At 47.4% G+C, this 27963-nt stretch overlaps 1 protein-coding gene and 1 long non-coding RNA gene across 5 annotated transcripts in view; both read left to right on the top strand.

Annotated features, from left to right (window-relative positions):
- The window catches only part of LOC137301143 (kazrin-like), a 656751-nt gene that overhangs the window by 319364 nt on the left and 309424 nt on the right, over positions 1–27963 (top strand). The window lies entirely within an intron of this gene.
- On the top strand, positions 16–27891 carry LOC137301145 (uncharacterized). The gene is made up of 2 exons (XR_010958231.1): positions 16–222; positions 27443–27891. It is a non-coding gene; the product is annotated as an uncharacterized lncRNA (long non-coding RNA).

Genomic DNA, 27963 nt, shown 5'->3' with positions numbered 1-27963 from the left:
AAATGTTTTAGGATTTGAACAGGATGTGTCGAGCTCCATGGTTCAATAGTTCATTGGGAGCCATTGCCTAGGCTTACAAAATTGACCTCGTAGGCAAGGGGCTGGAGAGCAGCCAATGCTATGGAACTGTACCTCAGCACAAGTTAACACCTTTAGGACAGGACCGGAGAAAATTGAAGGAAAACCAGGTCGAAATAGAGCCCTCGATTTTAACTGGTCAAGGTCAGTGTATGGATGGGGCGGGGGGCAGGGCAAACGACAAGCTCATATGCTGAGTCCCAGAGAGAGTTTAGCTCCCGGGCCCCATTTACATGTAAGATCGGACTCCCACCCGAACCCGGCAGGAATCGGTACCTGGCTGGCGGGCGGGTGTGGGAATTCGAGCAGATTGGAATTGGGCAAGAGGCCGCCACCAGGGACCCATCAGAGCCCGGCCTGCATATTTAAAGAGGACACCACTGACAGGGATTAAAGTTACAGTCGGTCAGATCGGGACCGGAAAGGAAAGGGTAAATCCCCCGGCCTATTTGAACTACCATCCCCCCACCCCCCCATCTAGTTTCCGCGGGGGTGGGAAGTTAAAATTCAGTTAGCAGTGCTGGCTCTTTAGCTGCCCAAAGGACGCCACATTAATCAGTGCGAAGTGCATGTTGTCAGAGTGCTGTAAATAAACAGGTGGATTATTGGCATTCCCCAGGACACAGTGAAAAGGAAAACGGAGCAAAGACCCATTCGGCCTTGTCAGAGGGGTGGAGGTGCAGGAAATGGGGGGTTAAGGGTACGGGAATTGGGGAGGGTGCGGGAATGGGGGAGCATGAGGGTGCAGGAATTGGCTGGGGTGGGGCTGTGGGAATCGGGGGGGGGGTTGCAGAAAGATGTGGGAATCAGTGGGGGGGGGGGGGGGGGATGCAGGGGCCGAATTGGGTGGAGATCTGTCTGGTTCCCCTGGAGTTAAAATCTCCTGGGCCTCATTCGCATCTCCCGACACTGACTCCCGCCTGAAGCCACTGGGAATGACGTGGAAGCCAACGGGTGGGAACAGAAGCGGGAAATCACGTGCTGGCAGGCAGTCCATTTCCGTATGTCAGGAAGAGGTGGGGGGGGGGGGAGGGAACAATTGCGGTCGGAGGAGGAGAGGTAGAGCCCGGGGCAGGGCAGGCCGAATGTCTACTTATGGGGCCTCGCAAGGAAACTTTAAGAAATTATTTTTTTAAAAACTTACTTGGGGCTCTTGTGGCCACGGTGCTGCCTGCTTTTGTGGTGGGTCTGAGACTGCGCAACTCTTAGTCGGCCCGTGGTTAAGATGGCGTGTACGTCTGAGTGACATCATTGGACCGCGACTTCGCCATTAAAATTGGGCTTCCGCCCGTCTGGGGCGGGCGTCTTTCCCAAAGCCAGAAAGTCACCAGTTAAAATGGCGGCCGCCGTAAATGGTTCGGGGATGTTGGAGGAAGTTCCCAAACCCAATTTTAACCCCCGCCCCCACCATTCACCCTGAACAGGAAGGGTTAAAGTCGACCCTAGGAAGTTGGCGGGCTATTGAGAGCATCACGGCCAAGGTGCGTAGTGTCCACACCTGACAGTCACTTGTGGGCCACTGAAGCGGGGGGGGCCCTAACTGATTTTTCACCTCTCCCTAACCCCAGGGGCATGGAGGCCAATTTTAGTGCACCACCTACTGCTTGGTTGAGATCAACTGATTCAGCACAGACCAGGACTTAAACTGACACCTTTTATTTGTACTGAGACATTCTGGTCTTACATTCCATTTGGCTCAGCTGGGCCACGCTTCCCTCCGAGTCAGAAGGTTGTGGTTTCAAGCTCCACTCCAAGACCTCAGCCCATAATCTAGGCTAACACTCCAGTGTAGGGAGTGCTGCACCGTCGGAGGTGCCGTCTTTCAGATGAGACATTAAACTAAGGCTCTGTCTGCTAGTTCAGCAGGACTTAAAAAAAAAATCCTATGGCACTCTCTAAAGAAAAGCAAGGAGTTCTTCCCGATGTCAAACTGGGAGCCTTGTGACGTGGTTCAGATGGATGCAAAAGATTCCTTGGCACTATTCAAAGAACAGGGAGTTTTCCTGGTGTCCTGGCCAACATTTCTTCTCCAAAAAACACCACCAGAAAACAGATGAACTGGCCCATAAGAACACTTGAAAGTAATTCACTGTATATGAAATCATTGTATATGAAGTGCTTTGGGCTCTTTCTGACAGACATAATCAGGTGTTACATAAATGCAATTTATTTTAACTTAATTGCAAGCAAACCTTTCCCATTGTGGGGAGTCACTGATAGAAATGGGCAGGATCAGATTGTTGCTTAGCAATCAGAGAGCAGGGGTAGAGCTGCTGCCCTCACACAACCATCTGCTAAACAGCTCCTGTGTGGAAATGTCTGCACTGTCAAAAGAGCTGAGCCCCGGGGAGCCCATAATTGGATTAAGAATGCAGTTGGCATCCAATTTCCATCTGTGCCCATTGTGGTGCCAGCACAAAAGGTGTTGCGAATTGGAAATGTGTCCTTCAGCACGTCCACTTGACATGAAAAGGCCTGAAATCTGTTAGTAGGAAATGTTCAGGTAGAATTGGGCCTTCCTGCTCCGCCTCTCTACCTCTCTCTCCTTCCTTAAGCCGTTCCTTAAAACCTACCTCTTTGACCAAGATTTTGGTCATCTGTCCTAATATCTCATTAAGCGGCTCGATGTCAAATTTTGTCTGAAAGCGCTCCTGTGAAGTGCCTTGGAACGTTTTTACACGTTAAAGGCGCTATATAAATGCAAGTTGTTGTAGTGGGAGGAAAAGGGAATTCGGTTCTATGCTTGGACTAGAGATTGTTTTTCTGCATTCATTCAGCACCTTCGCCCATTTTATTACACAGGCAGTGACGGTGTGAATTTAAGGACCAGTGCACAGCACTTCAGGCAGAGAGTAAAGGATTAAAATATAAAAGTTGTCTTCCAAATGTTGGATCATGTAGGATGGGGATAAAGCCCAAACTGGTTGCACTCCCCAGGTTCTGCTGGTTTCATTACAATGACACCAGGAATGAGAGATTCTAGTTATATTTTAAAAAGGGCTTGAAAAATTGGGGCTTTATTCAGTGGAACAGAGAAGGTTAAGGGGAATCTAATCGTGATTTATAAAATTATGAACGGGTTTGAGAGGGTAAATAATTAAAGGTTGCTCCGACTAGTTGGCAAATTAGTAACAAGGGACATAGACCGAGGACTATCAATGGAAGAACGAAGTGGGAGGTTAGAAGATTTTTTTTCACACTGGAGGTTATTAGAATATGGAATGATTTACCATGTGGCTATTGAGACGGAGACTGTAACATCACTTTAAAAGAGCTAGCACAGGCACGACGGGCCGCATGGCCTCCCTCTGTGCTGTAAATTCTGTGATTCTATGAAAGGCAATACCCAGTGTGGTATGGAGCCATGCAGAGCCAGAAGGTCTCAGATTGTGACGAGTTAGCTGATCCCAGCCATGTCGGTGGTGGTAAGAACACTACAATTGGCCTCAGCACCCCTTGATTGAGGAGAATTTAAAAATCAGCTAAGGATCTTGCTCCTGGTCAATGTTCTAGGGGCCCCTGCTGGAAAGAGGGTGTGCGCACATTGGGTGAGGAGAGGATTGGGCTTGGCTGGGGTGTCTCCTGCCATTGAACAGCCTGATGACACTCGTGGTCAAGACTCACACCTGCCACTTAGCTGAGGTACTGGAGGGCATACTTTGCCCATGGAAACATAGGAACAGGAGTTGGCCATTCACTCCTTGGAGCCTATTCCGCCATTCAATCAGATCATGGCTGATCTGTACCACAACTCCATTTACCCAACTTTGATCCATATCCCTTGACACTCTTATCTAATAAAAATCTGTCGATCTCAGTCTCGGTAGTTCCAGATTTCCACTACCCTTTATGTGAAAAAGGACTTCCTGATTTCACTCCTAGTTCTAATTTTAAGATTGTTCCCCTTGTTCTGGATTCCCCCACCAGAGGAAATAGTTTCTCTATATCTACCCTATCGAATCCCTTTATCATTTTAATCACCTCAATTAGGTCACCTCTCAACCTTCTAAACTCAAGGGAATACAAACCAAGTTAATGCAATTTGTCCTCATAATTTAACCCTTTTAGCCTTGGCATCATTCTGGTGAATCGGTGCTGCAGCCCCTCCAAGGCCAATATATCGTTCCTGGGGTGCGGTGCCCAAAACTGAACGCAGTATTCCAGATAGAGTCTGACCAAAGCTCTGTACAATTGAAGCACCACTTGATCTTAAATCCTTTTGCTCTTCCACAGCTCCTAGCCTCTCGCCGTTTAGAAAATATTCCGATTTGTCATCCCTGTGAAGTTAGTACCTTCGGGAGAGAAGTGGAGAAAATTGACAAGAGGAAAAGATCAGCTTTCCCAGCTGCTGGAGCCTACTGGTGTTGAGTCAGACCATGGCACAGCTGGTGTTGAGTCAGACCATGGCACAGCTGGTGTTAGGTCAGCCCATGGCACAGCTGGTGTTAGGTCAGCCCATGGCACAGCTGGTGTTGAGTCAGCCCATGGCACAGCTGGTGTTAAATCAGCCCATGGCACAGCTGGTGTTAGGTCAGCCCCTGGCACAGCTGGTGTTGAGTCAGCCCCTGGCACAGCTGGTGTTGAGTCAGCCCATGGCACAGCTGGTGTTAGGTCAGCCCATGGCACAGCTGGTGTTAAATCAGCCCATGGCACAGCTGGTGTTAGGTCAGCACATGGCACAGCTGGTGTTAGGTCATCCCATGGCACAGCTGGTGTTAAATCAGCCCATGGCACAGCTGGTGTTAGGTCAGCCCATGGCACGGCTGGTGTTAGGTCAGCCCATGGCACAGCTGGTGTTAGGTCAGCCCATGGCACAGCTGGTGTTAAATCAGCCCATGGCACAGCTGGTGTTAGGTCAGCCCATGGCACGGCTGGTGTTAGGTCAGCCCATGGCACAGCTGGTGTTAGGTCAGCCCATGGCACAGCTGGTGTTAGGTCAACTCATGGCACAGGCTTTTCCATGCCGGCAGCTCAGATGGCGGCCTGTGTCGAATTTTGTCATGGGAGTCCCTCCCCCAAATCTGAGCAGGTTACTAGCACATAAAATTTTGCCCAGAGGATTTAGTGTGTAGCACACTTGGGTGGGGGGAGGAACTTACAGGAGTGTACAAGTAATAACTTTACTAAGTGGGACCAGTACACTTAATCTTAAATTTGCTGTTTTAGTCACTCAACACTCAACACGGGGGCTATAATATAAATAACTCTGGGGGTAGGAGCCACCAGCTGCCTTTACGGACAGAACTCTGGCATTGGTGAAGGTAAATGACCACTACCTGTTTATTTTTAAATTCATCCTCGCGATGTGGGCATCATTTCTTGCCCATCCCTACTTGCCCTGGATACAACTGAGTGGCTTGCTGGGCCACTTCAGGGGGTAGTTAAGAATCAACCACATTGGTGTGGAACTGGACTCACATATAGGCCAGACTCGTGAAGACAGGTTTCCTTCCCTAAAGGACATTAGTGAACCAGTTGGGTTTTTAACACAAACTGACAGCTTCATGGTCACTTTAACTGATACCAGCTTTTTTAAGCAATTCAAATTCTCAAACTGCTATGGTGGGATTTGAAGTCACGTTCTCTTGTCAGGTCTCTGGATTACTAGTCCAGTATCAAAACCACTACACTACTGTGCCCCTATAAATGTTTGACGGCTGCCGTCTTGTCCTGGCTATCATTGCACAGAGCATGAATGTGGTTTTCACACAGCCTGGCTCTACAGAACATCCCCCCCCCCGGCCCACACCCGCTCTCATTACGGTGTAAATGGGGTTTCTCTCGTGAATAAACACATCAGTCAGGCTGTCCTTGTCTGCGCTGCTCTGAAAGCTGTAGTTATTGTCCCATTATAACACACAGTCATTTTGGAATGTAAATTGTGGACTCCCTGCTGTCAAACTAATTTTCCTAAATTCATCCCTCACACTCACCCTGCTCAACATCAGAAGCAGCCCAATTAACATAAAGGATTTGCTACCCCCCCCTCTCTAATAAGTGCTCTCCAATCACATCAATCTTTAATATTAGCCTTTTATTTTTGGTGAAAAATAACGAACGGTGAATGTTGAAGGAACTGTGTCCAAGTTGCTCTGGGTTATAAAGAGGGGTGTCCATACACCACACAGAGGGAGGAGGTGTCAGCCTGTGCCTTACTCCTTTCTTGCTATGGCTTAAGCTTTGAAACAGGTGATCCTGCAGGAAATGAGAGCCCTGCATAAAATTAATTTGAGTAATTTGATTCCTAGCAGGGCAAGGGTCCTTAGTATAAAACTGCCCCATGTTTGGCACTAAATAGTCTTTCTCACTGAGAGGCCACAGGATGTCTGGTGAACGTATTGGAAAAATGGTGTAGTGTAGGACAGTCTTCTGAAGCTGACACTGAGGCACATTAAGGAGGCAGTGGAGAGAGAGCTTTACTCTGCATCTGATCTGTGCTGTACCCTTCCTTGGATTTCTTGATATGGCGGTGCAGAGAGAACTTTACTCTGAATCTAAACAATCCTGCAGCATATCTGGGAGTGCTTGATGGTACAGCATAGATGGAGCTTTACTCTGCATCTAATTGGTGCTGCACCTGACCTGGGGGTGCTTCCTTGGACAGTGTCATGGAAGCTTTGCATCTAACCTGGGATTGTTGATGTAATATTACATCCCACATGCTCTTCCTCCTCCCTACATCCTCTCTGTATTGAAATCAGGACTTATTGCACCTTCTCCTACTCTAATTCATCTATGGCCTATAAACTGGAACTCCTTACTTCCCTCAGACTTCTCTTCCTCCTACAACCTACAGACTTTTAATACCCAAGCTTGGCTTCCTGATTTACCTCGTCTTCCCTCTTTTGTTCACTCCTGGCGCAGTTCTGTGCAATGGACTTTGGTCCTTCAACTGGTCTGCTGAACGATAGATATTAGATAAAAGGGGTTTTAGGATTGGGTTTTAAGTGGTTACTCTGCTGAAGTGATTCACAGAATTGACCTTGTCACCATTTCATTAGCAGGAAATCACAAAGATAGCAATACAAAACACAATCGCGGGTTATGCCACCCAGCGGACTAGTTTGAAGGTGTGTGCCACTCAAATAGGGTTGTCAACCCTCCACGATTGCCCGGGAGTCCCCAGGAATTGAAGATTAATCTCCAGAACATTGCTGGGAACAACCCAGGAGAAAAATCATTGTGGCATTAAAATAAATAATTTTCTTTCAACACTTTTGTTTATTAGTTATGAAAATGTTGGTGATGAAAGAAAAGGCTGTTTGACTGACAGTCAAGAATCATCCAATCGGGTAATGAAGAGTCTATTCACTCTACAGTTGGCGTTGCGCCTTGAATGGACATGTTGGGTGACCAATGGGGGGAGCGTGGGGGCGGGGGAGTTGAAGGAAGGAGGTCATATGATGAAACCTCCAGGAATACATCCAGTCAGAGTTGGCAACCCTGCACTCATAAGGTTTGAACTTGTGGCAGTGCTGAGTGGAAATGACAGCAACTCAATGAGTAATCGGAACTGGGAAAATTACAGACTCAACACAACCCAATCCAGTTCCCTTCCCATTCGGAGCCCCATTTGTGTCTCATTCCCAAATCCACGGACAACCTTTGCCAAGTCCATAACCAGACAATGGCAAAATAGTGGAGGGCGAGCGTCCAGGGGACTGCAGCAGGCAGTCTGCAGTGTGCACGTTGACAAGCAAGCATCAGACACCTTCATCCCTCTCCCCGTGGAATAGAGGCATCGGGTGAACAGGGCACACACAGCTTTCGTTGGGGAGCAGGTTACTCTCGAGGGCAGGGCATTGTAGAGGGCAGCTGTGTGGACATCAGGGATTCTCATAATCAATGCCATGTTCTAAAAGAACAGCAAAGGTTTGCACTCAATTGGTATTCAAGCAGTTTCTGACCACAGAAACATCATTAGACACATTAATGACTGTTAACCAGGAATTGGCCACAATATCTTCTTTATGTGGCAGTCCATGGTACCTGCCTTTATTGAAGGAAAAGGAACGGTGGAGGTGGTGGGGAGCGGCTGCAGGGCTAACCCCTTTCCATGGCCGCAAACCTCACTGAGAAAACCCCCCTAGCAGCAGGAAAGCACCTCAGCTCAGAAGCTTGATCCAGTGTTTGATAATAGGGGGATAATTTTAACCTCAAGAACGGGTGGGAGGTTAAAATATTAACTTTCTGGAGTGGGACCAGATCCTGGCTCCAACATGCCCACTTCTGGGTTTAACCCAGGCAGGTTTGTCTGCGTGTAGACAACAGAAACCAGGAAATCCCGCCCCCACTTAAAGCCAGTGGGCCGATACTTAAATGGGCAATGTACCTCATTGAGATCCATGAGGTACTTAATATTTTGTATATTGGAAAACTTAAATGAATTTAATCTTACCTGTTCAGGCTTCCCATTGCTTCCGATTCACGTCAGGTGAAAGCAGGTGGGAAGGGCCAAATCCATGAGGTGAGTGCCGTTGCTGCACTGCTCGTGGGCCCGGAGGAACAGGAGTGCTTCTTCCAGGCCCACCAAGCTCACACGGCCGACAGGACCCCCGTGATCGGGCGCCCCCCCCACCCCCCCCCAGGTGGACTTCCCCCAGATGGTGGCTTCCCATCTACCTCTGACTCTTCAACCGACCTCCAGCGACCTCCGATCTTGTCTTCCGATCTCTAACCTTTTCAAGCGACCTCTGACCTCCAAGTCCCAGCATCAAACCTCCCCCGATCTTCACCTCCTGGCCTGCGATCTGCTCCCCACCCCTCCAATCTCCCCGCCCCCCCACCCCCGGTCTTCTTCCTGCCCCCCACCCAGTCTTCTCCCCGGTCCCCCCCCCGATCTGCTCCCCACCCCTCCAATCTCCTCGCCCCCCCCCACCCCGGTCTTCTCCCCGGCCCCCCCCACCCTGATCTGCTCCCCACCCCTCCAATTTCCCCGTCCCCCACCCTGGTCTTCTCCCCGCCCCCCCCCCCCCCTCGATCTTCTCCCCGACCCTCCAATCTCCACCTCCTGGCCTGCGATCTTCTGCCCGGCCCTCTGATGTCCTCCCCGGCCCATGATCCTTCCCTCCTTCCCTCCCTCCAATCCCTGGCTGTGGTCTGCTATCGCAGGCCTTCCCGCCCCACAGCCCGCCAGCCTATCAATCAGGCAGGCTGCCGGGCGCAAAACCCGGAAATATAATTTGTCGACCTCATGATCGCGACCCACAATTTACCTTCTGGGTTTCGCACCTGAAAATTATCTCCCCCACTCCCTTCCCGGCTCGAGGTCGTGCCCTAGATGTCGGCCTCGGCTCAGTGGTTGCACTCTCACCTCTGAGTCAGAAGGTTGTGAGTTCAAATGCCACTCTCAACTTGAGCACAAAATCTAGGCTGACACTCCCAGTGCAGTACCGAGGGAGTGCTGCTCTGACAGAGGTGCCGTCTTTCAGATGAGATATTAAACCGAGGCCCCGTCTGCCCTCTCAGGTGGACATAAAAGATCCCGCTGCACTATTTCAAAGAAGAGCAGGGGTGTTCTTCCCGGTGTCCTGGCCAATACTTATCCCTCAACCAACATCACTGAAACCGATTATTTGGCCAGGTATCACATTGATGTTTGTGGGATCTTGCTGTGCACAAATTGGCTGCTGTGTTTCCTACATTACAACAGTGACTAAACTTCAAAAGTACTTCATTGGCTGTAAAACACTTTGTGACGTCCTGAGGTTGTGAGAGGCGCTATATAAATGCAAGTCTTTCTTTCCTCGGCCGCCACCTCTGCCTACAAGAAAGGTGCACCATCCAGCTCTGTGCACGAGGAGCACACGAGCAGAATGTTCACCCTGATGGCCGTACTCCACGTGCGTGTGACAATCCAGAGCACACAGCATGATTGCTTTTGTTTCTCTCACCCTTCTCCCCTGCTGTACTGACGCCGCGGACACTTGCGTGAGTAAAGTTCCAGCTGCTCTCCTCCACCTTGCCAAAGTAGCCATTAATCATGTGTGCACCTACTTAGTGAGTGTTGGCAAGCTCTTCGACCATGGCGAGCATCGCCCGACATCTGGGGTATTGGGTGAGGCTCAAAAGTCCTGTTGGCAGCCTAGGTTCACACATGGAGGATGACTACTTGAGTAGGCCTGGCACTGTAAACCACTGAGTGTTAGCATCTTTGAGAAATAAGGGAACAAAATGGGAAAGGTAAACGAAAACAATTCAAATCAGCTTGCATCCTGAGTCGGGGGTGAGACCTTCTCCCGTAGTTTTCAGTGTACAGCGGTGTCATGGTAACCCAAATGTGCTGCATCTCAATTCCTGATTTGCAGATAAATGGATTTTACCGTCTCCCATTCCAAGTCTACGTTTTGAATGAAGTTCCAAGGGGTTTAAGCACACACCGTGCAGAATTCAGTCAGTGAACAATTTGTGGGAAGCCAGAGAGACATTTTACGATATAAAAAACAGAAAATGCTGGAAAACACTCAGCAGGCTAGGCAGCATCTGTGGAAAAAGAAAAACAGAGTTAAGGTTTCAGGTCGATGACCTTTCATCAGACATTTTATGATGCTTATTTACTTGGTGTCAAATAAAATTGGGGTCATCAATCGCAGCAGGCACTGAGTAGCAGGATTTTGGTCAGTCCTGTTTATTAATGTAGAATGGATCAGTGAGTATGGGGGAGGGGTCACATCACAGGAGCGGAACTGGGGACACAATTTTCGATGTGCCACATTTTTAGCATTTCTGAACCAATTTGCACCGGTTCAAAATCTATTTTTAATCCAGGTTTGCGCGAAGGTTCTCAAACAGTGCAGAAAATTCCTCTGTAGATTGAGTGGGCGCTTTAACCTGAAGGGAAATTAGTGAAAGGTAAATTTAAAGCAGGCGTCAGGATTCTCCACTGCAATCCCGCCCGAAATGGCAGCAGTCAATAAAGAGAAATGTCGACAGTGTGGCCTACGCCCATCTCACCACACGGCTTCCGCCAGGACTGCCACTGGCCTCTCCTTCCCGGTAAACGGCGGCGGGGGACGGGGCCTAGGTCCCTGGTGAATCTCCCTCCCCAGTTTGCCGGTGTTGGTGATGCTTTCTGGAGCTCCCATGTAGAAGGCGGTGATAGGCCCCAGGAAGCGCTGGTAACAACACTGAGTTGCCCCCCCCCCCCCCCCCCATGGAGGGAGAGGACCTCGTAGCGACATTCTCTCCTTCCATTCCACCCCCCAACGCTTAGCTGCTGAAGGCCTTCAGTGGGACAGCCGGTCAGATCCTCAAGGCTCTTCTGCCACTTTCATGGCGGTCCTCGCCCTTCTGGCGCGGGGATTTTGCACCATCGCAGCGACAGGCACCCCTCTTGGTGAAGGAATCCCACCAGGACCCCACCCTCTATCCTTAACCACCCAGGAAACAGAATTGGGGTTCCAGCAGTGTCAGGTGGTCGGGCGAAAATCCCACTTCACTGGAACGCTGCTGCTGGGAGGAGATCCCAGTCACTTAAAGAGTGGGTAGGTTATGTCAGCGGTCTAGTAATCCAGAGAATGTGAGCTCAAATCCCACCATGGCAGTCCTGAGAATTTGAATTCAGTTTAAAAATGATCTGGAAATAAAAACTTGGTTATCAGTAAAAGTGAGCATGAAGCGGTCAGATTGTTGTAAAAACCCAAATGGTTCACTAATGTCCTTTAGAGAAGGAAACCTGCCACCCTGACCTGGTCTGGGCCTATATGTGATTCCAGTCCCACACCAATGTGGTTGACTCTTAACTGCTTTTTGTATTGGCCTAACAAGCTTCTCAGTTGTATCAAATCGCTGCCAGCAGTTTAAGAAGGCGGCCCACCACCACCTTTTCAGGGCAACGAGGAATGGTTAATAAATGTTGGCTTTGCCAGTGTTATGTGACAGTGATGTTAATTTAAATAACTGTTCAATTTAAAAAAAGATTTCTATCAAACATATATTTGAACAAATTCCACAAGATGTTTGCATTTGAATTGAGTGGTTTGGCCCCTGTCACCGACATCAGATGCAGACAAACCAACTGAAATCTGTAGGAATTCTATCAAGTTATGATTTCTGTGATTGAAGCCAGCTATTAACGCTTCATGTACCATGACAGAATGAAAGAAGCCAAAACCATGCCTAGTTTAGACAAGAATGCTTTTTTTTTGTCACAGGCATCGCACCAAGGCCCGGTCCTGTGAACACCCAACGAATACATGTGCCTACTCTTTTAACCCAGTCACTGAATGGCGATCAGGAACAGGAACCCTGGCTGCTTTTCCCCTTCCTAACCCTGGGGTACTGAGGCCAATCGCCCCCCCCCCCCACTTCAATCACAGCTCAGTTACCTCAGCACAAACCAAATTGAAACCTGAACCTCCTGCTCCGTATGGCAGCTCCTTCACCCACTCAGCCATCGGGACAACTGATTCCATTTGTATGGCTTAAATTCCACACGTCTGTGCAGCTTTTGTACACAAGACTTTGCTGTTTGTTTCTTAGTTCAAAGCATAAAAATAAATCCCCTGTGTGTCTCCTGTGGCGAATGTAAAAGAGACAGGATGCGGGCACAGTACATACAACAACAACAAAAGATACTCGGGCCACTTAAGCCAGTTCTCCCCAGTGCTTGATCCAAATCAGTATGCAGCAAGCAGGCAAAGTTTGGAGCAATCTGTGCATAATCAGTAATGATGACACAGGCTAGTGCCACAGTCTGTAAACTGGTCTGATACAATCCGTGAGGAATCGGCAGCCGAGCCCTCTGTACGGTGCTTTGCAATGAATTTTCAGGCAGGGTGCTGTGTCCCGATGCAATCTGTAACAATTCAGCTTGCAAGCATTGTGTTGTTTACTCGGACCCAATCAATAATGTTTTCTTAGTCCGTGTGTGTGTGTGTTGTGAATGTTTGTACAGTCAATAGCGAATGGCTTGTGACCATGGGTTTTAAACTCACTAACAGTCAGTCTATGATGTACACACCCTTTGGGACAAAGAAAAATCTATTTTGTTTCCCCAATCTTCTCCCAACTTCACCGGGCATTGACTTTTGCTAAGATGCAGTTTCATGAACACTGGACACCCTCTAGTACTTGAGTAGCCATTCATTATGTATGAGCCTAGACTGCAAGATATTCGACTGTAGCAGGCATCACATCCAACCCTGATCCACTCCTCGCCTGACATTTGGACGTGCACTTTCCAGTAGCGGTGGGGTGGGGTCAGCGGTGGTGGTGGTGGGGGATCTGGTAGGGTAGGGGGAGGAGGAGGGGAGGTCTCTGGACCCTGATCAGGAGCGGAATCTGGCTGGTGTCCTGCTTCCCTAGAACCAGCGGTGCTGAAGCCGGCTATAGAGCTCCTGCTATTTACCCGGCTGAGAGCAGACTGCAGAATGGTCTGTATGGCTCAGTATTTACACCAGGTGCCGAAAGGCACATTTAATTGGCGGCCTGCTGAGATGAAGTCAGCCCTGGCCAACTCCATGTAAGATTCTTCCTTACATTGTTATTGCCATCAGCCTGCCAGCTGTTTGTCGCAAACCGGCTGTGATGGAAACTGTGTGGGCCGTGGAGGGCACATCCACAGATTTTTTAAAAATCTTATTTTGAAGTGGGTTTAATGTTTTTGTGTTACACACTGTACTGGAGGTGGAGGCGTCACCAAGGTGACAAGTGGTGACTGACGGTCTACACTTAAAGCAATTTATTGAGATGTTCTTTTCTCCCCTCGCTTTTTGAATGTTTTTTTTTTGTCCTCCAATTTTCCATCCTCTTGCCCTGCAGCTGCTGATTCTCAGTGAGAACAGGTCCCTCGAGTACCAGCAACCTCAGTCAAGTGACCCTACCCAATCTGTGAACCTAGGCAGTGAGTGTTAGCAGGCCAAGGGGAGCATCACAACCAAACCCGATCCTGTCCTTATTTGAACTCGGCACCGTACACTTTCTAGCAGGGGTCACAGGTTAACAATCAGGTGTGGGAGCTCTGAATGATTATCTGTTCCCCTCGTTAGTCCAGGGGTCCTGTGGTCAATCTTACTGCCCCTAGCGCTACCAACTCATCCACTACAGACCAGGAATCAAACCTGGGAGCCTCCTGCTCTGAACCATCATACCCATCAGGTAGAATGTCCAAATCCTCGTAGAAATGTGGTTTCTTTGTTCCAGAAGGAGAAAGAAACACTCATTTGGGAAGTTTTCAAGGGATATCGGGTGTGTTTAGTAAGCGCCAGTGGAGAAATACGGTAAGCTGGCCCGAAGGTGGCTGAATCTGCTGCCGTTGTGCCTCAGTGGGCAAATGCGCTGAACCATTCAGGCCAGGCGGTCTGTGCTGAGCTCGCTGACCTCAGCCAGAGCAGCAGTTGGGGTCGTACAATTAGCCTCAGCATCCCTGTGAGAGGGAAGGGGAAGAATTAGCCAGGGTTCCCGCCAGCCGATCATTACCTAATGACTCCTGATGGAAAGCACGCATGTGTGGACAATGGGAGAAGACTGGTGTTCGGGGTCCACATTTAACACCTGTAATGGTGGAATAGCCCACTTACTGCCTCGGTTCACACAGTGAGATTGGCCACCTGTTCCAGTACCAGAGAACTGCCAGTGCCTGTGTTATACCTGCAGCTCTCGGTACACAAGCTCTCTAAATGTCGAGAGATTAAGAGACAGTGTGCACAATTGTGTCATTATTTGAGCAGTAGAGAGTGGGCCTTAAGGTGAAGCATGAAGCAATTATAAATAGTCGGGACGTGGGAGGAAATGTAAGGCATCGGTATAGGCAAGAGACCTAAATGATGTGGAGCTGAAAACAAAAGCTCAAGTGATTTAAAATAATACCTGATCATAGCGTTGAGATCACAACCTGCAATCTTTGGTTATTTATAATTCAGTACTCTTTCAGATTTCTGTTCATGTTTTTGAGCTGAACACCTGTCAGAGCAGAGTCCGACTGGCTTTTCCCTCGTGAGTCACGTTGACGACGACAGTGACGACGACATCAACAACAACAACTTGGATTTATATAGTGCCTTTATATAGTGAAATATCCCGAGGCATTTCACAGGAGCGATTATCAAACTAAATTTGACACCGAGCCACATAAGAATATATTAGGACAGGTGAGCTTGGTCAAAGAGGTAGATTTTGAGGAGCGTCTTAAAGGAGGAGAGAGAGGTAGAGAGGCCGAGAGGTTTAGTGACAGAATTCCAGAGCTCAGGGCCGAGGCAGCTGAAGGCATGGCCGCCAATGGTGGAGCGATGAAAATTGGGGATGCGCAAGAGGCAAGAATTGGAGGATCGCAGAGATCTCGGAGGGCTGTAGGGATGGAGGAAGTTACAGAGATATAAGACAACTGATACAAGCTCCCTCTCCCACCCCCCCGGGCATGTGTGGCACTGAGCCATACAGACCACAGGCCTAATTCCTGAACTGTGCTGAGTTTGCTGATCTCAGATGGGGCAGCTACAGTTACAATGCTACAATTAGCCTTGGTGCCCGGGCTACAAATGGGCAAACATCAGCCTGACCTCCCACTCCTGTCCTTTATCCTCCGACCCCTGCTGGAAGATACCCATGTGTAGAATTTGGACGATGCCCTCCGTTGTTGAATAGCTTAAAGTCTGATTTAACTCTTTAACGGAGGACAGGATTGGGCACTACCTCATGTCAAAAGCATGTGAATTGAGGTTAAGTTGAGAATCTCACTCCCGTGATCTAGGGAAGCCCTAGAAATCAACTTGGTGCATGAAGGTGTCAGGATCGCCTGCATCATCTGGTAGAATTGATTTGGTTCACTATTGTAAATTATTCACTGATTTATCAACTGGTTTTTCATAATATTTGTTGGAAACGATGACTAAACTTAGAATGTTTACCAGTTCTATAATTTTTGTTACGGCATCTTGTCTGTGGAGAGCAGCAGCCAGGGCTGAATAGTGGAAATATGTGGGAAGGTGAATATTGTGCAGTTTTCTTTGATACCCTTTGGGGATCAGAGAGTAATTATATAGTTCTTTCCAATGGGAGATTAAATGGGTGGGGTAGAGGCTATGATAGGGTAGAGTGTACATGTGCTGTGGAAGGAGATTAAATGGGTAGACCCAGAGTTCACAATAGGGTAAGTTTTTACACATGCTAGCAGTTATAAGCTGACAGTAAGTGTTTTAACCCAAGTGTCAGCTTTTCAGAGTTTTATAAGAGAGTCAGCTCTTTTCACTGGGAGTGGAAATTGTTGGAGTCAACCTATCAGATTGGTTGGATGGTGGGACTGAGGGCTAGAGGCATCATTGTTAGTTTTGAATGAACTAGAGGTGGAAATGTTTTCAGATGAACTGATGGCCTCTGAGAGATGCAACTACAGGTGTGTTTGTTTAGTGTTTATTCTTGAAGTTATATATAACAAGCAAACTGCTAAAATGCAGCTTTTAAAAAAAAATCATTTTCCTCAAAGGAACTTTCTGGAGCATGCCTGACAGTTGGCTTACATGAAGATTTATTTTCTCCAAAACTATTTGCAGATGCTTTTTTTTGAGATAAGGCGGCTGTTCCAGCTGTGAATACAGTAACAGGCTTCATTTGAGCATGTACTTGCTGAATTGCCAGGGCTTAGAAATAAAAGAGGGAGTGGGTTTGGAATGATGATGAGTTTTACTTACTATAAAGAATTAAACTGAGATCCCCATTACATAGAATTACATAGAATTTACAGCATAGAAACAGGCCATTCGGCCCAACTGGTCCATGCCTGTCTTTATGCTCCACACAAGCCTTCTCCCACCCAACTTCAATTAACCCTATCCCCATATTAAGGATTTTACTACCCTCTGCCACTACAGTATATTATGTGGACAGCTGGCCCGTTTGCAATGAGGTGCAAGTGCCCAGCTATATTTTGTGACTGTAAAGTGGTTTTCAGTGAGGTCCCTTTGTCACTGTATGGTAATCAGGAGTGAGCGGCATGTTTCTGAGCGACCAAATGCGAAGAGTGACATTAACAATCAATAAGAATATAATAGATTGCAAACCCCAGACTGCAGGCAATTAGGTCCACCTGAAAGCACAAAATTCACCACCATTCATATAACCGTGTTTTTGTTCATTTTTAACATCTTTTAATAATTATCATCTGCAATTTTTTTTTCCAGAGGCTGAAAATAAACCTTTTTTTTTCACAAAGAATTGCATCGAGTCCATAGCACAGAAACAGGCCAATCGGCCCAACTGGTCTATGCCAGCATTTATGCTGCACACGAGCCTCCTCCCACCCCTCTTCATCTAACCCTATCAGCATTTCCTTCTATTCCTTTCTCCCTCATGTGCTTGTCTAGCTTCCCCTTAAATGCATCTATGTTAATCGCCTCAACTACTCCTTGTGGTAACGAGTTCCACATTCTCACCACTCTCTGGATTTATTGGTGACTATTTTATATTTATGGCCCCTAGTTTTGGTCTCCCCCACAAGTGGAAACATCATCTCTACGTCTACCCTTACAAACCCTTTCATAATCTTAAAGGCCTCTATCAGGTCACCCCTCAGCCTTTCCTGATAAGTATATCCTCTCAGTTCTGGTAACATCCTTGTGAATCTTTTTTGTACCTTCTCCAGTGCCTCTATATCATTTTTATAATATGGAGATCAGAACTGTGCACAGTGCTCCAAATGTGGTCTAACCAAAGTTCGATACAATTTTCACATAACTGCTCTGCTTTTCAATTCTATCCCTCTAGAAATGAACCCAAGTGCTTGGTTTGCTTTTTTTATGGCCTTATTAACCTGTGTCATTACTTTTAGTGATTTGTGTATCTGTACCTCTGGACTTTTTTTAAATTTCAAAATATACTTTACTTCATAAAATTTAAGCATATCACAATTTCAAGGTGACACAATTCAAACCAATACAACACAAATCTTACACAATATGATTCCAATATTACAATTTAAACCCAGTACATATCTTATAATACATGCTGTAATACATTGTACCCCTAGATCGCTTTGCTCCTCTACCCCATTTAGACTCTTATTGTGCAAGCAGTATGTGATCTCCTTATTCTTCCTACCAAAATATATTACCTCACATATATGAAATTCATTTGCCAATTACATGCCCATTCTGCAAGTTTATTAATGTCTTTTTGTATTTTGTCACAGTCTTCCTCAGTATTTACTATACCCCCCACTTTGGTGTTATCTCCAAATTTTGAAATTGTACATCCGATTCCCAAGTCCAAATCGTTTATGTAAATTGTGAACAACAGTGGTCCCAACTCCTTGTAGAACACCACTTCCCACTTTTTGCCAGTGTGAATAACTACCTTTTAATCCCTACTCCCTGTTTTCTGTTTTGTAGTCAGCTTGCTCTCCCTTCTGTTACTTGTCCCCTGACTCCACATGCTCTGACCTTAGTCATGAGTCTACTATGCTGTACCTTATCGAAGGCCTTTTAAAAATCCAAATATATTGCATCTACTGTATTACCCTTGTCTACTCTTTCTGTTACTTCTTCAAAGAATTCAACAAAGTTGGTCAAGCATGAGCTTCCCTTTAGAAATTGTGCTCACTATTATATTTTCGGTTTCTAGGTGTTTTTCTATTACATCTTTGAGTAACGATTCTATTATCTTTCCTAGCACCAATGTTATGCTAGCTGGTCTATAGTTCGCTGGACTTATTCTAGCTCCCTTTTTAAATATAGGAATCACATTAACTGCCTCTGGCACTATTCCCTTTTTTAATGGATTTTTCTATATAATAGTGCCTCTGCTAGCTTTCCCTAACTTTTAATATGCAGAGATGTAATTCATCCGGACCAGAGGTTTAATCCTCTCTAAGCTTGATTAGTTTATCAATTATCTCCCCCCCTTTCTATCTTAAATGTCTTTATATTTTTCTTGATCTCTTCTTCTAAAGTCATGTCCACCTTGTTAGTCTCCCTGGTGATTATTGAGGCAAAGGGCTCGATTTTACCGTCGGGTTTCCTGTGGGTTTCCAGCGGGGGGGCCCCGAAAATCCCGATATCCAGTCACGTGACCGGATCGTGCCACGATCCCGACCACTTCCGGGTTCTCCGATGACGTGCGGGGCTGCGTGCGCGGCCCCCGCTGGTGGGAATCCCGCAGGCAATTAAAGCCAGCAGGGTTCCACTTGAGTGTATTTACTTTGCTTGTTGAGGTCATTAAATGAGCTGAATCAGCTGTCAAAACAGCAAGTGTGGGATTTTACCTTCAACGCAGAGTGTTTCACACACTGGGGGAAACAGTCTCCCTCCAACCAGGCGTGTTGCAGCCAACAGCCTGTGGCAGCTGCCAAGGTGCACTCCACAGGGGTTGGGGGAGAGCCCTCACCCACGCAGGCGGCCACCACGTCACATAGGGCAACCCCTGCCCCCCACCACCCCCCGCCAAGCCAGAGGACAGACCGACGCGAAACCGCAGCCCCAGTCCGAGGAACCACCCACCTACCCTGCACAACCCCTCAGACCAACACCTGCCAGATGGGTGGTGCGTGGACACCCTCGGAGGACGAACAGCATGACCAGCCCCAGCAGCCTCGCAGTCCACGCCGTCCGCCGCAGAGACATGGAGCACAGCAGGAGGGAGGGCAACCGCAGAGAGAGATGCATCGCAGAGGGCACTACCCTCGCCACAGGGTCCACAGACCGAGGCGCAGCTCCCCGGACCTCTCCGAGCAGCAGTGCACTCGGAGGCGCAGATTCACTCGACATGTAGTCGTGGAGATCTGCAGGCTCTTTCATGCCGAGCTGCTCCTGGCTGGCCCCAGCACCATCTGCTTACCTGTCGCTGTCAAAGTCACCACTGCCCTCCACAACTTCTCCTCCGCATCCTTCCAGGGTGCAGCCGGGTACACCGCCGATGTCTCTCAGTCGTCTGCGCGGAAGAGCCCTGCAAATACACCTGCACCTACTCTGCAGTGACACACTGGGTGGCATCAGTGGTGGGTCCTCATAGTGATACCCAGGAGCGGGCATTATTGGACACAACGGACAGGATTCGCGGAGACATGGCAGTGGTGGTGCCAATATAATGTGTGATGTTTGTTGCTCTGAAATTCAATATAGCTAACACCCATGGCAAACCCTCAGACACCCTTGTGCATTCCCTTCATGCTCACGACACGTTTGCCTTACCCTGCCTACTGCACATATGTGATGCATGCCCTGTGGCTGCAGCACAGGTGGTGGCAGGTTGAGTGAGGCTGGCCATGAGGGAGATGCACGAGAGGGTGAGTATGGGATAGAGCCATGAGATTGTATGAGGATTGGGTTGCGTGTTAGTGGCGGGATGAGTACTGGCGAGGTGAGTAGGTGCAGGTAAGATGAGGATGGGGTTTGAGTGGGTATGAGGGGTGATGTGACAGAGTAGTGTTGGCGGTGCCGAAGGAGATGTGGGGTGGGGGCAGTGTTGTGGCAGACAGAGTTTAGGGGAAAGACTACGTGTTCTCACTGTGGCTGACCTACTGCGGTCATTGGAGTGCCTCCTGCACTGTATGCAGGTGGGCGATATGTTGGTGGCGCAGGTGACCCCCTCTGCCACCTCGAGCCAGGCCTTCTTGGTGACAGAGGCAGGCCGCTTCCTCCCGCCCGCCGTGTGGAAGATCTCTGTCCTCCCCCTCCTCCTCACCCCATCTGATGATACCTGGGGTGAGGCATCATTAAACTGGGAGCAGCCTTCCCCCTGGGCTGCTCCATGCTGTAATTTGTTCCATTGGTTGCAGCATCTGTCAGTGGAGGACTGCCCCTTTAACTAGAGAGCCTCCAGCTGACAGATCGTTGCAGCCCGCCCGATGCGCAGACCTGCAGCGCGGAACCCGGAGGAGCAGGTAATTGGATCCCATTAGTGGATTTCCTGCTACGATCGCGCGGGCAACCCACTAATTTCACCGGGCGCGGAGGCCACGCACCCGAAACCCAACCCGCCGGAAACCCGCAGGCCTGCTAAAATCAGGCCCAAAGTAACTATTCAATATTTCTGCCATATCGCTGTCATTACCTGTGAGTTTATCTCGTGCATCCCTTAGTGACCCTATTCCTATCCTGATTTTTCTTTTGTTATCTATATATCTGTAGAATACTTTACTTTTTTTTAATATTCCTCAATAATTTAATTTCGGAGTTCCTCTTTGCTTTCCTAATTGTTTTTTGACTTCTTTCCTAACCTCTTCATATTCCCTTTTCTCATTCTCTCCTTTATTGTCCATGTACTTAGTGTATGGCTTTTTCGTACCTTCAATTTTATCCTTATCTCTTTATTCATCCATGGTGTTTCATTATTGGCTAGTTTTTGACAGTCGGAAGATCAACAAAGGCCAGAAACTACTGCTGGTGAAATGGATGAATGCTTAATGGACTGATAGGATACCGCCTGATGTTTCAAATTGGTTAACCCCTTTGTTAAAATAACAAATGGAGCAATGTTATACAAGTGTGCTCACCATTTGTCTGCTACTGTCACCAAGAGTCATTTCTAGCCCATGTTATAAATTGTTTGAAATGCAGCAGGTTGATCAGCGTCTAAATGAGTAAAAGGCAGGTCAATGTTTGGGTGTGTTTCTCCTCGGAGCTGAGATTCATGTTTTTGGCTCACCCTTATCCCTCCTGAAGCTACTTAAAAATAATAGTAGTTTATTTAAAATAGTTAAATCAGAATACCCTCTGTTCATGTAATCTCGTGCCTGCTTCTGAGTTGGGTTGGGACAGGGACAGATGTGATGGTTGTCTTGTTTTGTGTATGTAGAATGCACTGCTTATTGTAGGCGTGCATTGTGAAAGATTTCAGTTCAGCTGTTTTTGGAGCTGTCAGTCAGCTTTTGGTAGTTTTCTATGTTGGCAAGGATTGTACATGGGCTGTGGAAGGAGATTAAACGGGTAGATTTTACATGATCTGTCTGAGGAACGGGTTTGATGGGCTGAATGGCCTTTTCTCAATCTGTGCTTTCTTATGCCTTTAACATCCTATTGAACAAAAATCTAGAACAAGAGCTACAGAACTTACACTTTTTTTTTATTCGTTCGCGGGATGTGGGCGTCGCTGGTGAGGCCAGCATTTATTGCCCATCCCTAATTGCCCTCGAGAAGGTGGTGGTGAGCCGCCTTCTTGAACCGCTGCAGTCCGTGTGGTGACGGTTCTCCCACAGTGCTGTTAGGAAGGGAGTTCCAGGATTTTGACGTGATGAACTGGAAAAGACCAGACGGCCCATCGAGCCTGTCCCATGTTGCACCTAGCATGGTGATCCCCAACACTTCCCCTCAGTAGCAGCTCCTTGGAGAGGCAAAAAAAAAGATTAAATAAAACCCTAGGCCAATTCAGGGGGAAAAAATAAATAAAATTCTGGGAAATTTATTTTGACTCCCAAAGGTGATCAAAACAAGCTACTTAGCTAAAGCTTTCAGGCCTGTGGCAGTTAACAGGACTGAAGACACAATAGTTAATAAATTATCGCAAAGCCAAACTAGGTTTCAGGTCATGTACAGATTAAGCTATTTGCCCAAGCTAGCTGATAGGGAAATGCTCTGAACATCAGACGCAGTTACAAGGTTTATTGACTACTATAAGCTGCATTTGATTGCGTTCACATATGAGGGGGTTGTTGGAGCCTCCTGATCCATTCTTTCATGGTGCAAGGCCCTAGACCTCCTTTACATTACTGTTCGTTTGGGTCATTTGAGTCCTGGACACAGCTGGATAAAATAGAGCAGTTTACTGAAATGTAGGAGGTGGTTTATCATCATCATCATCATCATCATCATCATCATCATCAACAACAACAACAACTCGCATTTATATAGCGCCTTTAATATAGTAAAACATCCCAAGGTGCGTCACAGGAGCGATTATCAAACAACATTTGACACTGAGCCACATGAAGAGATGTTAGGACAGGTGACCAAAAGCTTGGTCAAAGAGGTAGATTTAAGGAGCGTTTTAAAGGAGGAGAGAGGGGTAGCGAGGCGGAGAGGTTTAGGAAGGGAATTCCAGAGCTTAGGGCCTAGGCAGTGGAAGGCACGACCGCGAATGGTGGAACAATGAAAATCGGGGATGTGCAGGAGGCCAGAATTGGAGGAGTGCAGAGACCGTGGAGGGTTGTAGGGCTGGAGGAGCTTTCAGAGATAGGGAGTAGAGTAGGCCACACGGCATAGTGCAAGCAAATTCAATTCATAATTGGGCTGCACTCTCTTCTGTATAGTGCTGAGCAAACCAACTTGAATCAAATGAGCCTTTCAGTTTCAGTAACATCTTAAGTTATTGGCAGGCTACTACTTGTTAAAGAGCTACACACATTGCCAAACATCAGATCAATAAACATTTTCTAACAGTGAGAACGTTTCTCCCTACGGGTAGTTTCTATATTATCTCTAAGGCGGAACACTCGCACGGCTCGCTACCCGCCACTGTAAAAATGGCAGCAGGCTCGTACGCGGCAGGTTGGGAAAGCATACCCCATTTTAAAATTTGTAATCCCCCGGATCCTCTCCTGCCCGTCTTGGGGGGATTAAAATCGAGTTTGAGCTCTGCATCAGAGCAGAAGGAGAACATTGTCAGTTAGAGATTGGAATAAGGCAGAGATACATCTGCGGATCCCCTGCTGTTCGTCATTTCAGTCAGCTGGGTGTTACAGTGTGTTGAATTATGAAGAGAATGCAAAACAGCCAACTCCTTAGCTGCAGATAGTCAGATCTGGAAATGATTCCTGTTGATAAATTTAAAAAATGATATGAGAATCCAACAGAATCAATAGAGGTGGAGAGTAATGGTGAAAACAACAAAGTGGGACAAATGGGAGGTCAGTTGTTAGCTGATATTCACATAAATGTGGAGGAGAGTCAAGCCATTCTCTTTCTGTGACATATAATTATGAGTCGGGGATGATCAATTCTCCTACTGCTGATCAGCTGCTTCATAGTGTGTTAGTTAATGAAGTGAGCACATTCATTGGCGAAATATGAGGAGTACTGTCGTCTGATAACAAATGCTTCTCTTCCTCCAATTTCTCTTTCTCAATTGCAGTCTTTTGAATTACTCTCTTTGTCTCTCTCTATTTTGTCAATACTACCATGGTCAGCTATCCTCTGAACTTTCTTCTCTTGCTCTTCCTAGTCTCAAATGCACAATCCAACTCACTCTTCCTCCTTTCCACATCCTCATTGTGTTGAAATGAAGACTCATCATGCTGCCTCCTGCTCTAACTCATGCTTTCTCAGAACCTCAAAACTGTGGAACGCCTCACCTCCCTCAGTCTTCACTTCCTCGCCTCGCTCAGTGTTCACTTCCTCTCCTCCCTCAGTCTTCACTACCTCTCCTCCCTCAGCCTTCACTTCCTCTCCTCCCTCAATCTTCACTTCCTCGCCTCCCTCGGTCTTCACTTCCTCTCCTCCCTCAGCCTTCACTTCCTCGACTCCCTCAGTCTTCACTACCTCTCCTCCCTCAGTCTTCACTACCTCTCCTCCCTCAGCCTTCACTACCTCTCCTCCCTTAGCTTTCACTTCCTCGACTCCCTCAGTCTTCACTTCCTCGCCTCCCTCGGTCTTCACTTCCTCTCCTCCCTCAGCCTTCACTTCCTCGACTCCCTCAGTCTTCACTACCTCTCCTCCCTCAGTCTTCACTACCTCTCCTCCCTCAGCCTTCACTACCTCTCCTCCCTTAGCTTTCACTTCCTCGACTCCCTCAGTCTTCACTTCCTCGCCTCCCTCGGTCTTCACTTCCTCAACTCCCTCAGTCTTCACTTCCTCGACTCCCTTAGTCTTCACTTACATAAGAACATAAGAAATAAGAGCAGGAGTAGGCCATTCAGCCCCTCAAGCCTGCTCCACCATTCAATCAGATCATGGCTGATCTTCGACCTCAACTCCAATTTCCCACCCGATCCCCATATCCCTTGATTCCCCTAGAGTCCAAAAACCTATCTATCTCAACCTTGAATATATTCATAATCCTTGCCTCCCTCAATCTTCACTTCCCTCGCCTCCCTCGGTCTTCACTTCCTCGCCTCCCTCAGTCTTCACTACCTCTCCTCCCTCAGCCTTCACTTCATCTCCTCCCTCAATCTTCACTTCCCTCGCCTCCCTCGGTCTTCACTTCCTCGCCTCCCTCAGTCTTCACTTCCTCGACTCCCTCAGTCTTCACTTCCTCGACTCCCTCAGTTTTCACTTCCTCCTACAATCTACAGATATTTAAAACACAACCTTAACATCACCTAACCACTCATTCTTAAATTGCTTTGTCTTCTCTCCTATTCTTTTAAACCTTGGTGATGTCCTGAACTTCACCTAGGTGTCTCAATATTTTTTAAAATGGCATTAGTTAAAATGTGTGAATAGGACAACATCATCCCAATCCTACTGAAGATCGACAAGGCAAAGGCTGTCATACCCACCACATTACTGCACCATCTGTTTTTGGTACTGTTGGTTGAGGGAACAATGTTGCCCAGGAGATCTTAACAGGCGGATAGGGACATCTAATCTGAAAGATGGCACTTCCAACACTGCAGCAGTCCCTCAGTATTGCACTAGAATGTCAGCCTAGATTGTGGAGTGGGGCTTGAACCCCACAACTTTCTGACCCAGAGGTGTGAATGCTAACAAGTGAGGCAACACTGAAGTTCTGTACAGTAATGTGGTGGCAATAGCATGTTGAATGCGAGGAAGACTTTATACATCAACCAGCCAATTGAGATGTTAAAGCAAATGTCCACTGCCTCCATCAAGGATGGAGAGGCAGACTGGTTTGGCTGCGACGTAGGGAAACAATTTTGCAGCAAGCTGGGGATCAGCGATCCCAAAATACTTAACCGAGAGCTGCTATTTGGAGTTTCTCCGAGCAACTTAGACAAGGCAGAAAGGCTGATGTATGGCGAATCACTGATGACCCATGCTATGGTTCTGACTGGCTTCTCTGAAAAGGATGAAAATGAAGGTGACTTTGAAAAGTGGAGAGTGGAAAATTCATGGGGAGAGGAAAGTGGGAACAATGGTTACCTGGTTTTATCGGATGATTGCCTTTGAGATCTTCAGCAGGATGACGTTGTCCTATTCACACATTTTAATTAATGCCATATTTTTCTAATTATTTGGAAAATTGGCCCTATTCCATCAACCACTGAAGCTACAAATGCCATCAGAGGACACCACGCATTATCAAGCTTTGCACATTTTTATTCCTCGAGCCTTTGTTGTTTATAGGATGTGAAGAGAGCAGTTTCTCAGCGGCTGTACCTGTGGATCTTATTGTAAATGAGCTCAAAAAACACAAATATAGTTAGAGAGGCACCACCGGCTAAAATCACAATCCTCATTCCACCATTAGGCATTGACTCAGGATGGGTATTGGGTGTTAACCTTCGGGGACCTGTTGTTAGCAGCTGTGCCTAAACAGATTCCTTGAATAATTGTACATTTTGTGTTATTTTAACACACCCACTGATAGAGCATCACCAACATAAAGAAACACCTCAAGGAGTTTCACAGAGAGGGGGTACAAGTGTGGACCATCAAGCAGGGATTATGAAAAGAGTTAGAGGAGGTGGAGGAAGAGGAGGTGAAAGAGGTAGATTTGGAGAGGAGTTTTGAGGATGGGGAGATAAAGTGAGGTGAGGGGTTGAGGAGATAATTCCATGAAGGCTCTGCCGGTGACAATGAAGCGGAACAGTGGGTGGACACATAGCAGCTCAGGCACAGCACAGGGAGTGAGCTGAGATGCAGAGCTGGATGAGGCTGCAGAGGAATGAATGGTAATGTGGCGACATGGGGAGGGGGGTCTGTGGACGATTTCAAAATGATAATGGATCAGAACAGACAAAAGCGAAGGCAGGTCACTGTGGATCAGATGAAAGCATTGTTATTGAACTTTACAGCCAAGGCTTGTGTCATGATGCAGTTAGGGATGGGTTTGCTGCCAGGAGGCTGTGTAACGCGGTCCAGCCTGGAGGAGCGAAGAAGTGATGCAAACATGAGTTTGATCCAAGCACAAAATTCCAACAAGCAGCCGGTTTCCTTTCTCTGCCGCGACAAAGAGGTCCCGACCCAAGCCAAGAATGACTTGGCAAACTCCCCCTTGCCTTCGGCAAGACCCAGCTGTATTGAGTAAAGCAGTGGGAACCTTGTAACAATAGTGTTGCAATCATCATATTAACAGCTGGCAGAGGAAGCCAAGAGAAACTTGATATGTGATCGGAGTTTGTTATAATTTAACAGAGCAGACGATGTTGTCTGACACCACATCCTGCAGCATCTTAGTCTGGCACTGGAGAATTAGCCTGTTTATATTTAAAATATCCAATCGGATTGCTGAATCTGTGATTGCAATTCCAGTATTTGGCAATGCAAATCTTAGTTATCCAAAAACGTTTTGATTTTATTTTTAAAATGCTTTGTTTCAGCTCATGGTTTTATCCCCCTCCTCTCCTGCCTCATGATGGGGAACAGTTCCATGGGTGCCCTTGCTTTCCTCACCCAAGTGCTTCATCCGTGAGCCTAGACAGCGAAGGTCGACGGGCTATTTGACTGTGGGGAGCATCACAAACGAGCTCAGCCCTATCTTCACCCGATGGCCATGCAGGCACAGACTCATTGGACAGCCATCAGAAGCATTGGGTCAATTCTAACAGCCGAGCTACTACCCCAACTGATATCAGATAACAGCATGGGCCGGGGATTGAGCCTGGGACACTCTGTTGCACGTGGCTCTAAAATAGAATAAAAAATGTAACTCGGAGCAACCAGAAAAAGCTGTAACGAGGACAAGTATCTCACAGATTCCATTGGGCACTTACTTCTATATAACGCTCAGATTTCCCTTGACCTAATAAATGTTCCTATGGATGATTAACTCTGCATTTGTACTGCAGTATGATGAAGAGGTGTTCAGATACCAATTACCAGGTTACACTGCTGCAGGGTA

This window comes from Heptranchias perlo, chromosome 32 (genome assembly GCF_035084215.1).
Source record: "Heptranchias perlo isolate sHepPer1 chromosome 32, sHepPer1.hap1, whole genome shotgun sequence".
In the NCBI taxonomy this organism is placed as follows: domain Eukaryota; kingdom Metazoa; phylum Chordata; class Chondrichthyes; order Hexanchiformes; family Hexanchidae; genus Heptranchias; species Heptranchias perlo.
Note: the sequence above shows the minus strand (reverse complement) of the source record. Positions and strands in the feature narration are given on the sequence as shown.